This window comes from Schistocerca piceifrons, chromosome X (assembly GCF_021461385.2).
Source record: "Schistocerca piceifrons isolate TAMUIC-IGC-003096 chromosome X, iqSchPice1.1, whole genome shotgun sequence".
NCBI classification, from domain to species: domain Eukaryota; kingdom Metazoa; phylum Arthropoda; class Insecta; order Orthoptera; family Acrididae; genus Schistocerca; species Schistocerca piceifrons.
The window spans coordinates 576,521,021-576,534,788 of NC_060149.1; the positions used below are offsets into that span (position 1 = coordinate 576,521,021).

Here is a 13,768-nt window from a genome sequence, read left to right on the forward strand (position 1 = left end):
GTGGGATTCTTTTCCATGTTTATGTTGCTGGTCCTTACTCAAAAATTTTCGTTTCTAGGGTCACATCCTGCTCTAATTCCTATAGTTATTTTACTGATGATGGTTGTGTACCTTATGATGCCAATTTTGTGCAGGAAAATAGGGGACTTCTATTATTTCCCCTAAGGGAGATTTTAAGTACATTATGTGGTGTAAAGTCCATGTTCTTTCCTTGCTAATCAAAACTGTATGAAAGCGGTTCATTCTCGTTTTAGTTAGTTCTAATTATGATTTTTGTATCTTCTTTAGGTCAACATTTTGCCAGCTGAAGATGTGACTATAATGCCATGAAACTAGACATGATTAATAAAAGCTTTTTGATGCAGCTGTTGTGGTTTTCATCAGTTAAAAACTTTGAATAGCAATGTGCGTATCTACAAGCAAATAGCAAATTATGCTGCAGGAAAGCACTTTATTGTTACATGCACATAACAATGAACAGAATCAGATGTCTGTGTAACATTTTCTCTGCATTCACCTTTTTATTTACCAATCCTAGTGTGTCACAACAACAGTCATTTAATTACCTTTGTCTCCTACATTGTGAAAACTGCCTCCAAGAGCTGATGGATTTCTGATGCTGTTATTGCTACACTCCCCTGTGAAAGGAATAAAATCTGTGTCACTAAGACATCGAAAACATGAATAAATGGCATATATTAGATGAACCAAATCAAAATATAAACTCAATTAAGAGGAAAATGCTATCTAGTGGTAACACACTCATTTTAAGAGATAAGTGGATATAGTCACAACATTCGTGCAAACATAATCAATAGATATCTAACATCTGTTAGGATTAGATCAACCACCACCCTAAGAAGAGATTAGTGCCAACAGGATTTCCTGTTGATCTGATAAATCATCATCAGTGAATTAGCATTGCATAGTCACTCTAAACTTTAATCTGTTTACAAACCTACTTTCACTTATAACCTGCAGCAATTTCAGTAACCATCTGCCTTGGTAGCCTTAATATGGTTAATTCCATCTCGTCAACTGCCAACATATTCTCCTGCCAACAAATCTTCTCAATTCTTGCCACAAAATAGATGGAATTTTTAAAAATTATCTAAGGAATCTTAAGGTTAATTTCTAAAGCAATACTCGTTTTTCACGTAGCATCTCCCACTGGAGACCATCTAGAATTACTGCATTACTCTCACATTGACTGTAAACAACCTCAAAGGGCTAAAAATATTATCTATGTCTTACACATATACCATGTGTAAGATTGGTCAAATCACACTTCTTCAAAATACATCTGATATTACTGTAACTTCAAATTGTGTCTCCAGGTTGGGGATAAAATACTGAGTTCTATTTGATTAGGTGTCTTCTTTTAAATAACATATTTGGTCCAATAACTCACAATCATATATTTTGTTTACTGGGTGGCTGTGTGGAACTGTATCAAAGGCTCACATCATGACCTTGGATCTCACCATCTGTCTTCAGAACCATGAGAATGTAAAGAGTCAGTCCTTGCAGGACCCTGTCTATTCTTACAGCAATGGCGTTGTGCACGTTACACAAATCATAAAATGTAAGCAGAATGTTGTTTGATAGTGATTTTTTACTTTAAATGTGCAGTGTTTAAAGTACTTTCTTATCCCAAAGAAAGCTGAAAATGGAGATGGAAAGTTATTGTATGTAAAGTACATGCCCGAACCCCTGATCTAATCTGGAAGAATTTGCACTTGTATGCAGTGATAAGGCAAAAAAGGAGACAACTTAAGTCTCGGGAAAATTTTATCCACTTCGAATATCATCGACCATGGAAGCATTACTGCCAACAGATGACCAGTAGATAAGCTTCAGTATGCATCTACCAGCTTAGAGAACCCTGTTTTTGAATCACAGCCTAAGTAGAAGTAATGGTTCAGATAAACTATTCATTAATGACCAATTTTCTTTTTATGTTAATAATTACTTTCCTTGAAGCCATAGTACCTGTAAAAGAAAGGTCCTGAGATATTGGATAACAGGCAGATTTCGTGTAAAAAAAAAAAAGTTTGACACTTAAAATATCTCTACCTTTTGAAATATGGCGCTCAATGTGGCAAACATCCTAAATAAATAACTAGAGGTCACATAGTTGTGCTAAAATTTGTAACCAGTGCTACCAAGTAGTGTTGTGGATTCTGGTTACATGACTTTTTAAAATATGTTGCTAATACAGAAGCACTGTGCAATGTTAATCCATGTCTTCCTGTGGATTGTCTTTTTAATCAATATCTTTTGTTTTCTGAATGAATTATTCATTAATTTTCAATTTCAAGATCACTGTTTTAGTCTGGTAAAGCCTATAATAAATATGGCTGAGTTGATACCTAAGTAGAAATTTCCTAATTTCACAAGGGAGAATTTTCAAGTGTATTCCCAAATTTACTAGAATTGGATTGAAGATCTAAGTACTGCCATATTTAATATTCCATGATTTACTGAGTTGGACAGAAAGTAGAGTAGTTGCCCAAGTTGGCATGTGAAATGATTCCATTAAGTCAGGTATCTCATTACAGAGCTGCCAACATACATTCGCTTCTAAAAATTCACTGTCTGTTATGTTACGTCTATTAATGTCACAAGTTTGTCACTGACAATATGATTACTTTCAAACAGACAACAAGTTATGATTTGTCATTTAATCTTAAGTGATAATGCTAGTAATTGGAGAAGTACACTTTTCCCAGGAACTAAAATTCATTCATGAAAACCTATTCCTTGTTGCAAATAATTTCTTATTCAAAACAGAAAATCAATATGTTGGTTCATTATATTACATGGTTCATTAAATACATTCACAGCAGAAAGCCATACCAGAACAACATTACCATCACTTGCCCGTCACTCAATTCTGATTACCCCAAACACCATTTCGTCTCTCTTATTTATACTCTAGCCCTTGATATCCAATCACATTTACAGCTTATCTCTTTTCTATCCTTATCTGGGCTGTAAGCCCATTTCCCCACTACCATGACTACTGCGATCATCTGTGCTATCACGTCCTTTTGTCTGAATAACACTTCTTAATTTGAATAAAAGCTGTCTGCACTACTGCTTATTTGTATATAACATATCATTCTGTGCTATATACCAGAAACAATGAAGTTGTGGATAAACAGATATCTCCTTCCCTTATATTCTTGGCTTTACACATAGACTGTAATTACTTGTAAAGAGAAAGATGCTACCAAAGTGTTAAATCCTTGTAGAGCCCAATGGAATATTTTGTGTGTGTGTGTGTGTGTGTGTGTGTGTGTGTGTGTGTGTGTGTGTGTGTGTGTGCGCGCGCGCGCTTTTAAACATGAATCACTGTCAAATGAGTATTTGCCTCTGAAGTTTTACCTATACTATGATAAATGCAACACAAACATTAAATAACACATTATAATCTCAAAATGGTGATTGCAGTACTAAGTAGACATTCGATTAAAAGGTACTACTAACCCGGGCCATCATAAGGAACATAAGGTGATTCGTCTACTTCTCTTACAGTAGACACTTTACAGTGATTTGTGCTGGTGGTAAATGATCCCGCTCGTCGAGGCACCTCAAAGTTTTTATTAGTTGTCTGTTTTCCACATACACCTACAAAGAAGAGATTTAATGAAATTATTTATTGATATTATTATACTTATCACTCACATTGCAGTAAAGACAAAAAACTAGCAATGAAAGCAGCAGTGTCATTAGGCAATACAATAAATGATGACAAACCAATCATCCACCATCAAGAGAAGTAATTCCCAACATGGGTTAATTTACCACCCCCTCATTCATGGGTAGGAGGAATAAAATGAAATTTTCTGAGATGTACAAAGAAAGATGGTCCTATCATGAAGCCAAAATATATTTTAAAATCATCTTTATTATCACTATATTGTTAGACTCTTAGAATTTGTTAAATCAATAAGCAATGATTAGCTACAATTGTGAAACACATCATTATTGTGTGATGTGATCCAGCAGAAGCCACAGCTTCTGAAATTAATGTGTGCACAGACCACAATTTACCATAACCTGCATTGGCTGCGACTATTGACACAAAGTATTACACTGTCTCGTCAACTAGAAAAACTGTCACATTACTGAGACAGGACAGAATGTGTGCACTATACCTATTTTAAACACAACCAATATTGTGCATTGGATGGCAGAAGTATACCAGACTCCAACAGTAAAGATGACAGATGAGTCTTCTGCTGACAACAGGCAGATAATTTATGAAACACCTGCAAAACATTCAAGCACAGAGACGTCTTTTGGCTGACCCACATTCACACTGACAGATGAAGGCACGATAATGATAAATATGCAACCTGATAATAGGAATCAAAATTACTGTAATGTACAAAATTTAATATTTTTCACTTTCATCTCTTAAATAGAGTATGATGTGCCCAATGAATGTGACTGTTGTCATTGTTGTTATTTTCAGCTGAAGACTAGTCTGGTGCAGCTCTCCACACTAATTATCTCATGGAAATATCTGCATAACTATTCCAACAGACTGAAACCTGCTTTCTATAGTCAAGCCTTTGTCTTGTTTCACAATCTTTAACCCACACACTTCCCTCCATTACTAAATTAACTATTACTTCATGACTCAGGCTGTGTAATGCCAGTGGATCCCTTCTTTTAGTCAAATTGTGCCATAATTCCTCTTCTCCTCAATTTGATTCAGTACTTTAATTATTTGATCCACCCATCTAATCACCATTCTTCTGTATCACCACATTTTACAAGTTTATATTCTCATCTTGTTTGTGCAGTTCAAACTTCATGTTTCTCTTCTGTATAAGGCTACAATCCAGCCGAATACTTTCAGGAAAGACTTTCCAGTGTCTTAAATTTACATTTGACCCTTTGGACATTTTTCTTCCTATTATCAGTTCGCATTCCATACCCTCTTTGTTTCGTAATCTAATTCCCTCAGCAACAACTAATTTAATTAGACTAAATTCAGTTACCTTTGTTTTACTTTTGTTAATGTTCATCTTATCCAGTCAATTTAACTAATCTTCCAAGTCTTTGACCGCCTCTCAATGTAATCAGGAAACCCCAAAGTTCTTTTATTTCTTCTCCCTAAACTTTAATGCCCTTTACAAATTTATCACTGGTTTCCTTTGTCACTTGCATAATATACACACTGAACAACACAGTGGTAGACTACAGCTCTATCTCATTCCCTTCTCAAATACTACTACCTTTACATGTCTCAACTCTTGCAGCTGCAGTCTGATTTCTGTACAAGTTGTAGATAAGCTTTTGAGCCCTGTATTTCACCTCTGATACCTTTAGAAGTTCAGAGAGCATTTTCTAGTCAAAATTACCAAAAAGTTCTCTATATCTACAAATCCTATAAACACTAAATAGCCTTTCTTCCATCGACCTTGTAAGATGAGTCTTAAGGTCAAGTATTGCCTTGTATGTTCTTACTTTTCTCACGAAACTGAACTTGTCTATTGTCTATCAGTCTTTCCATCATTTTGTAAATAATTTGTGTTAGTATGTTTTCAACTATTGTTTATTAAACTGATGATCCAGTAACACTCATAGATCAGCACTTGCCTCTTTGGAACTAGGATTATCACGTTTCTTGTAGTCAGAGTATTTTGTCTGTCTCCTATCTTGCATACCAGACGGAATAGTTTTGTCATGGCTGGTTCCCCAAGGATAAGCATAATCCTAATGGAATGTCATCTACTACAGATGTCTCAATCTGACATATTTCATTGCTCTGTCAAATTCTTCTCGCAGTATCATGTCGTCCTCTCATCATCTACTTTCCTTTTTCTTTCCGTAAAACTGTCTGCAAGTTTCTTTCCTTTACTTAGACTTTCTGCATATTCTTTCAACCTCTCAGCCTTCCTTTTTCTGTTTCGAAATCCCTTTCATTCTGAACTCTGACATTCATTCAGCTGTTTCTCTTTCCTTCCAAAATTTCTTTAATGTCCACGTACACGATACATGTATGTCTTTCTCATAATTGTCCCTGCATCTACAGCTTTTCATTTCTCCTTCAGCCAAACCTGCTAAGCCAATTTGAATTTCTTATGACTATCACTATTAAATCATAAAGTAGCAGGTGAAGTAGAGGTAGTGCTGACAGTCTTCCATGACAAAGAGAGAGAGAAAACCTGTCATACTGAATTTACGTCAAACAAGCTGTCACTAACACCTCTGATTTCAGTATGTTTAACTTCTTATAGCAGAGGACCTATTGTGCCCATGTCAAAGGGTGGAGCTTCCCTGTAATGTTTCGCAAGATAAATGGTTCATAAAGAAATTTTTGCTCCAAGTGTAAAGCATTTCGTCAACCATAACCATCCTCTCTTCAGATATGCTCCACTGCAGTTAGAGAAGTGAAATGAAATGATCGTGTGGCATTGGTGGCTCATTCAGGGAAGTTTGGCCGCCATGTTGCAAGTCTTATTTCAGGTGATGCCAGTGATGATGATGATGAAAGGATGAGGGCAACACAACACCCAGTCCACAAACAGAGAAAATCTCCAACCCAGCCGGGAATCAAACTCAGGCCTGCTGCATCATGTTTTGAACTTCACACCTTACCATTATAAACCAGTGGGAATTTTCATAAGCTGCACGGGAATTAAATCCTAACTGGCAGAGTCACTACAATATAAAGAGTAACGGCCACGTCACAGGAAGCAAGGAAGATGAGCTTAATTAAAGAAACAACCAAAGAACAAATTTGCTGCATACACATACAAACAACTGGCTTAAAATAAATGTTTAAGGATTGTTTTCTTATTTAATTAGTCATACTGACAATTAGATTACAAAATTTATAAATGAAATATAGAATTAATTAAAAATAAAGAAACATGTCTAGTATAATGTGAATTTATATAAAACAGCTATTTAATTTGCATCTCTCCAGTACAACTTACTTGGATCACTGCAAGTTTTTTTGAGTGTGATAACATCATTGGAAAACAAAATTTTGGTTACTAACTTTATGATTTACTGACGTACATATGGCCAATTGGCCTGTTTTTGCATCATTCACTGCACAACTATTTGGAAACGAAAAGTTGCTTGGTCAATATAATTTCAGAACACAAATGATAAATTCAAAATAAAGTCAAACACGACATTTAACATCAAGAAGCACAATTACACACTGTCTCACTAACAAGAACTTCCTACCAATTGTTTGTTTCAGTTATAATGTGAATTTTGCCAGTAGCAGCTTAATAGTTGCATGTTATTCAAAAGGATTCTGAGGAGTGGACCATAGATAAAACAAACGCCTGTAAACTTACATATAATGAAATAGTACAAAGTGGGGGCAGGGAGCATGGTGGGAGAGAGGGGGAAAGAGAAAGAGAGAAAGAGAAACAGAGAGAGAGAGAGAGAGAGAGAGAGAGAGAGAGAGAGAGAGAGAGAGAGAGAGAGAGAGAGAGAGAGAGAGAGGGGGGGGGGGGGGGGGGGGGCGCAGGACAGGGAATCAGAAATGCAGCCAGATGTACATAAAGGAACTAGGAGCAACATAGGACGAGAAACATACACATACTCCCACACAATTTACGCATCCGGCTACAAAGAAAGTGGCTTCCACACATTAAATTAATAAGCTAGCCAAAAAGGCAACTCTTCATATGTAGCCAAATCAATATCTCCAATTTTCCACTTGTCTTCTAAAAGGCAAGAATCACATGGGTACACACCTAATACAAGCCAATTTTTAAAACTTATGTTTTCCATTAGTTGTCATATATGGAACATGCTTTCACACAATAAAACTGAAATAAAATGTAAAGTTCATTACAAATTAGCATTTCTAATGCAATATAGCCCCCCCCCCCTGCTGCTCTATCTGTCCATCTGCTCCTCTCCCCTTTTTCTGTCCATTTTCCCCTCCCTCCCTCTCTGTCCATCCTCTTCTCCACCCTCCTCCTTCCCACTCATTGTCTGTCCACACCTCCCCTGCCCCCTTTCTCTCTCCATGTTATCACACTCACCTCAATAGAAGGCTGATGGTTCTTCCCTCCAGTCTTTCTTACCAGACTAACAAACATGTGTAAAAAATTTTGTTGACATCGCGCCAGGGATTTAGAATAAGCTTACCGCCTATGGCTTTTTTCACATACGCACATGTCAAATACATGCTCTAGCGAATTTCGGCCCGCAGTTTAATTTTCACACAGCTCAACATTTAAGACGTATCTCCGGAACTATGTGCTGTACAATGATGCAATTTTGCAGGAACATTAAAAGGTACACAGAGCGCGTTCCATAAGTAATGTGACCAATTTTTTTTCTGATGCAACGGTACACCACAGCGTGTTGTAACTGGCTCGGCTAGGTGGATGTGGGTGTTAATTCAAAACGCTCTTTGTCTCATTCGGCTGCAAGCTGCCGGAGAGTCAGGACGTGCATTTCTGTCAACCACATTTTGAGTTTATGTAACATGGCACAATGGATCATTCTGTAGAGCAACGGTACGCTATCAAATTTTGCATTAAACTTGGGAAGTCCGCCACCGAAATGTTTCCATTACTTCAGCATGCCTTTGGGACTCAATGCTTGTCCAAATCACAAGTTTTCCGATGGCACAAGTCGTTCATGGAGGGCCGAGAGGAGATCACTGATGAACCTTGCAGTGGACAGCCTTCAACCGCACGAGTCGACAAAAATATGACGCGTGTGTGCAATTGTTTGAACTCTGACAGATGAATGAGCCTTCAATTGATAGCACAAACTCTATACATGTCAGAAACAACCGTTTTCCATATTGTGACCGAAGATTTGAACATGAGAAAGGTATGCGCCAAACTCGTCACAAAAGTGTTGGCCGACGAACACAAGCCCATGCGAGCGCTTTGGTGCCGAGAAATGTTGGAAATGTGTGAAAATGATTCTCAGTTTCTAAACTCAGTTATTACTGGTGATGAGTCGTGGATTTTTGAGTACGATCCTGAGATAAAAAGGCAGAGTTCAGAGTGGCACACTTGATCGTCGCCCCATCCCAAGAAGGCACGCATGAGCAAGTCCAGGATCAAAACCATGCTCATTGTCTTCTTTGACGTCAGAGGCATTGTCCACCTCGTATTCGTACCCACCGGGACTACAGTAACTCAGCTTTCTACTTGGAGTGCTTAAAAGACTGAAAAGGAGGGTCTCGCGCTGCTGAAGCGACATCAAGGACACGTGGAAAGTTTACTACGACATCGCGCCGAGTCACAGCGCCTTCACTGTCAACGACTTCCTGGCCAGGACCAAGACCCCATTGGTTCCCCAGCATCCCTACAGTCCTGACCTGGCTCCCACTGACTTTTTTTTGTTTAAAAGGAGTCATGAAAGGAAAACATTGGGACACGACTGAAAGCATCCAGGTGCGTGTTACATCAGCTCTAAACGACATTCCAGAAAAGGCATTCCAGGATGCCTTCCAGGCATCGAAAGACCGCCTCCAGAAATGTATGATGCAAGAGGGTGCTATTTTGAAAATTTTTGATTATTTGTACGAATATATTCAATAACTGATTTTTTTATGAATTTAGTCACATTACTTATGGAATGCACCTTGTTGTGGCTACTATCTGCAAAATATGTTGTAAATAGAGTTAGTAGTAAAGAAGTAATAAATTAAAATGTTGTGCTTCATGTGACAGTTTTGCTGGACGAACAGCAGAAATGTAGTAAGCGATAAAGATTTTTCTTTCGCCATTTTGTGGAGGTTGTCAGTGAGAAAAAGTTTCGTAAAGGTTTGAAATTGTGTGTAAAGTTTGTTGCAAGTCTCTAAGTGCTGTCATTCTCAAATATTGGGTGACTAAAGTACGGGTATTTTTGCGGCATGGGCTACACTGTTTTTACACCACCACCACCACCACCCCCCACCACCACCACCACCACCACCACCACCACCACCACCACCACCACCACCACCACATCCTCACCCCCTTGATAGGTCAGTGGCTCTTACCCAACAGGGGCAATTAGCGGACAGTAAGTGATACGCATACCAAGTTCGGTTGAAACTGATCCTGAGGCTTAGGAGGAAAGGTGGAACATATATACATACATTTTTATTATATGCATGGATGTCCACATACCTGATAGCAACAGATTTATGAACAAATACAATATGGTAGACTATTTAGCTTTAAGAACAACGAATTCCTTTATTGGAGAAAGAAGACACAGAAGAATTGAAACAAATGGATGTTTCTTATGACTGGACAGGAAAAATCACATTTTCTAAATGGGTCAAAAAAAGTTTCCACCATACTTCTGACTTCCGTAGTTTGTGTTCAGACACCTGATTCTTAATACTTGTTTGATCACAGTGAATTATTATCTGAAGCCACATGTGTAATGAAGGTGAAGGTAAACTTGCTCTCAGTGCTGTTCTCTAGAGCACACTGTGTGTCCTATTGTGAATGAGACTGTGAGGTTTGTTACTCTGTCAACATGCCTCTACAGGTAATTTCAAGTTATAGACTGCACACGAGACAGCAATTACCCTGTAAACAACAGCGACTTCATACAAACATTAAACTGCTATCCCGAGGCTTTAAAGATCTGTCTAATACTGGCCGAATGAGGACAAAAACACCAGCTGCAGACCATGTAACACAAATTATGGCTTCTGAGTGTCCTAAGGAGAATGAAACAAACTGTTACCTGTCTTTTAAATGGTAACTGAAAGAGATGTGTCAATCCAGATATCAAACAACCAGTCCATACAATCAGTTTGGTTTCTAGACATCCATTATAAACAGTAGTACAAACCCACATGTTGAAGGTGGGCAAGGGAACAAGTGGAATGGAACTTGAATAAATGGTGCTGGTTAAGCGATCCCAGGATTCGTCCCATGCCAGATGATTGTCACAGAAGAAACGAAGTAGCCAGGTATCAATGCATGTCTCATCTACATATCTACTCTACATGCCACCATACGGTGCATAACGGAAGGTTACTTCTGGTACTACTACTATTTCTCTGTGCCATTTGTTGTGCATGGGAATAACAACAGTCAGTAAACCTTTGTCATTTCTGATTTTCTCATTGTGGTCACTTCTTTGGTTGGTTGATTTGAGGAAGTGGACCAAACAGCAAGGTCATCACTCCCATCAGATTGGGAAAGGATGTGGAAGGAAGCCAGCCGTGCCCTTTCACAGGAACCATCCCAGCATTTTCCTGAAGCTATGTAAGGAAATCACAGGAAACCTAAGTCAGGACGGCTGGACATGGATTTGAACTTTCGTCGTCCTGAATATGAGTCTAGCGTGCTAATCATTGTGCCACCTCACTTGGTGGTCACTTCACGAGACGTGTGAGAGGAAGCAGTAGGTTGCCCTACTCCGTTCAGAATCTGCTTGGAATTTCCACAACAAACCTCTCTCTTATCCACAAGGCCTCTCTAGCAGTGTGTGCTGCTGGAGTTTGCTGAACATCTCTGTAACGTTATTGTGCCTACTAAACTGCCCATGACAAAACATACTTCTCTCTCTCTCTCTCTCTCTCTCTCTCTCTCTTCCACCCCCCTCCCTCGCCCCTATCACTACAAACTGATTAGCAATGCTCAGTCATCACCCGAACAAATGTTTTGTGAGGCACATCTATTATGAGTGATTTACATTTTCTTAAGATTCTTCCAACAAATTCTCAGTCTGCCATATGCCTGTTCTATTAGTTTTATGTGATCATTCCACCTTAGGTTGCTCTGGATGTCTGCTCCTAGGTATTTTATGGTTGCTACTGTTTCCAGTGATTTATCACCAACAGTGTGATCAAACAGTAATGGATATCTTTGCCTATATACATTCAATATGTTAAAACTTCTTCAAATTCAGAGATAACTGCCAATCTCTGCACCCACTATTGATCCTTTGCATGTCTTCCTGAATTTCTCTACTGTTCTGGCATTGCAATCTTCCTACTGACAAAGCATTACCTGTGAACAGCATCACAAAGCTTCCGATGTTATTAACTAGATCATTTATATACATATCGTGAACAGTAATGGTCCTGTAACACTCCCTCGGAGTACAATCAAAATTACCTTTTACTTTTGTCAATTCCATCCCATCAAGAAAAATGTGTTGGTTTTGTTTGCTAGGGAAAGCTGAATCCAGTCATAAATTTGGCCTGGGTCTCAATAACCTCCTATTATGTTCACTAAATGACAATGTGGAACTGTATCAAATGCTTTCCAGAAACTGACGAACACAAAACCAACTGAGTGCCATTATCTAAGGTACTCTGAATCTGATATCCAAACACAAAAAATGGTTCAAATGGCTCTGAGTACTATGGGACTTAACATCTGAGGTCACCAGTCCCCTAGAACTTAGAACTACTTAAACCTAACTAGCCTAAGGACATCACACACATCCATGCCCGAGGCAGGATCCAGACCTGCGACCGTTGCGATCGCGCGGTTCCAGACTGAAGCGCCTAGAACCACTCAGCCACTGCGGCCAGCTCCGAACACATCAAGCTGATTTTGCAAGATCTCTGTCAGCAGAATCCACATATATTTTTTATGAGATCTTTGTCCTCCAAAAACACCATAACATATGAGCAAAAAACATGTTCCATAATTCTACAACGGACTGACATGAGCGATATGGCCTATAATTATCTGAATCTGTTCAAGGACCATTCTTGAAAATGGGAACCACCAATGCTTTTTTCCAATTGGTTGGTATTCTTCATTCTCCCAGCAATCTATGAGACACTGCTCCTGGAAGGTGAGCAAATTCTTTCATGTGAAATCTACAGAATGTCACAGATATCTCATCTGATACAGATGACTTTCATGTGATCAGTGATTTTAGTTGATTCTGTATTCTGCAAATCACTTACCTCAATATCTAGCAATTTGGCATTCATACAAGGATTTTGTGCAACAGTCTCTCTCTCTCTCTCTCTCTCTCTCTCTCTCTCTCTCTCTCTCTCTCTCTCTCTCTCTCTCTCTCTCACATCTTCCTTACTGACACCAGTAGAGTCACCGAGTGACTGAATAAAAGATTTTGATCTAATTACTAATTGTATCTAATACCAAAACTTCTTAAGATTCATGGTGATAGCTAAGTGTTTTGTGTGCACAGCTTTTGAATTTATCCCATTTGTGCTCCACATTCATTCTCAGAATATTTGCTCTTATCTGCTCCGATACTCAGCAATTTGTTTCCTGTCATGCTTGTTAAGCAAGAGGCATGCAGTCCCACAGGTCCAGCAGAGAGGCGGGTCAGTCACGTTTCGGACTCGCTGGTACAAACGAACGGACATTGGATACCTCTTACCATTATGAAGGATAATTTGAGGACTGTGTAGTAACAGCATACAATTAACATTTCAGTGAAGGGTTACTCTTCCATGATGATAATGCATGTGCACACCACAGCCACCAGCCACCTAGTGACCATCTTGCTCCAGGAACAGGCATCAACAGAATGCAATGGCCTGTTGGGTCTTCCGACATGAACCAAACTGGGCATTCTGCAATCAGTTTAACTTTTAGTGTGTCACTGCAAGCCACCATCCCACAAAACTACACGAACTCAGAAGGGTCGCCGTTGATCTGCAAAATCTCTACCATTTGTGGACACCATTCTGAGGTGGATCTTACAAGGCATAGGGTGGAGCAACACAGTACTAAATGTTACCTGCAAGCAGCTTTTGATTTCACAGGCACACATTTATGAACAGACTGCCATCATTTTGGTCAACTTTTCATTTATATTT

At 38.8% G+C, this 13,768-nt stretch overlaps 1 long non-coding RNA gene across 1 annotated transcript in view; it reads right to left on the reverse strand.

Moving 5' to 3' along the window:
- Nucleotides 1-431: 431 nt before the first annotated feature.
- The window catches only part of LOC124721108, a 40,620-nt gene continuing 27,283 nt past the window's right edge, over nt 432-13,768 (reverse strand). The window contains exons 3-4 of the long non-coding RNA XR_007006268.1: nt 3,493-3,633; nt 432-638 (exon numbers count right to left, since the gene is read on the reverse strand). This is a non-coding gene — a long non-coding RNA (uncharacterized LOC124721108). The remainder of the gene's footprint in view (nt 639-3,492; nt 3,634-13,768) is intronic.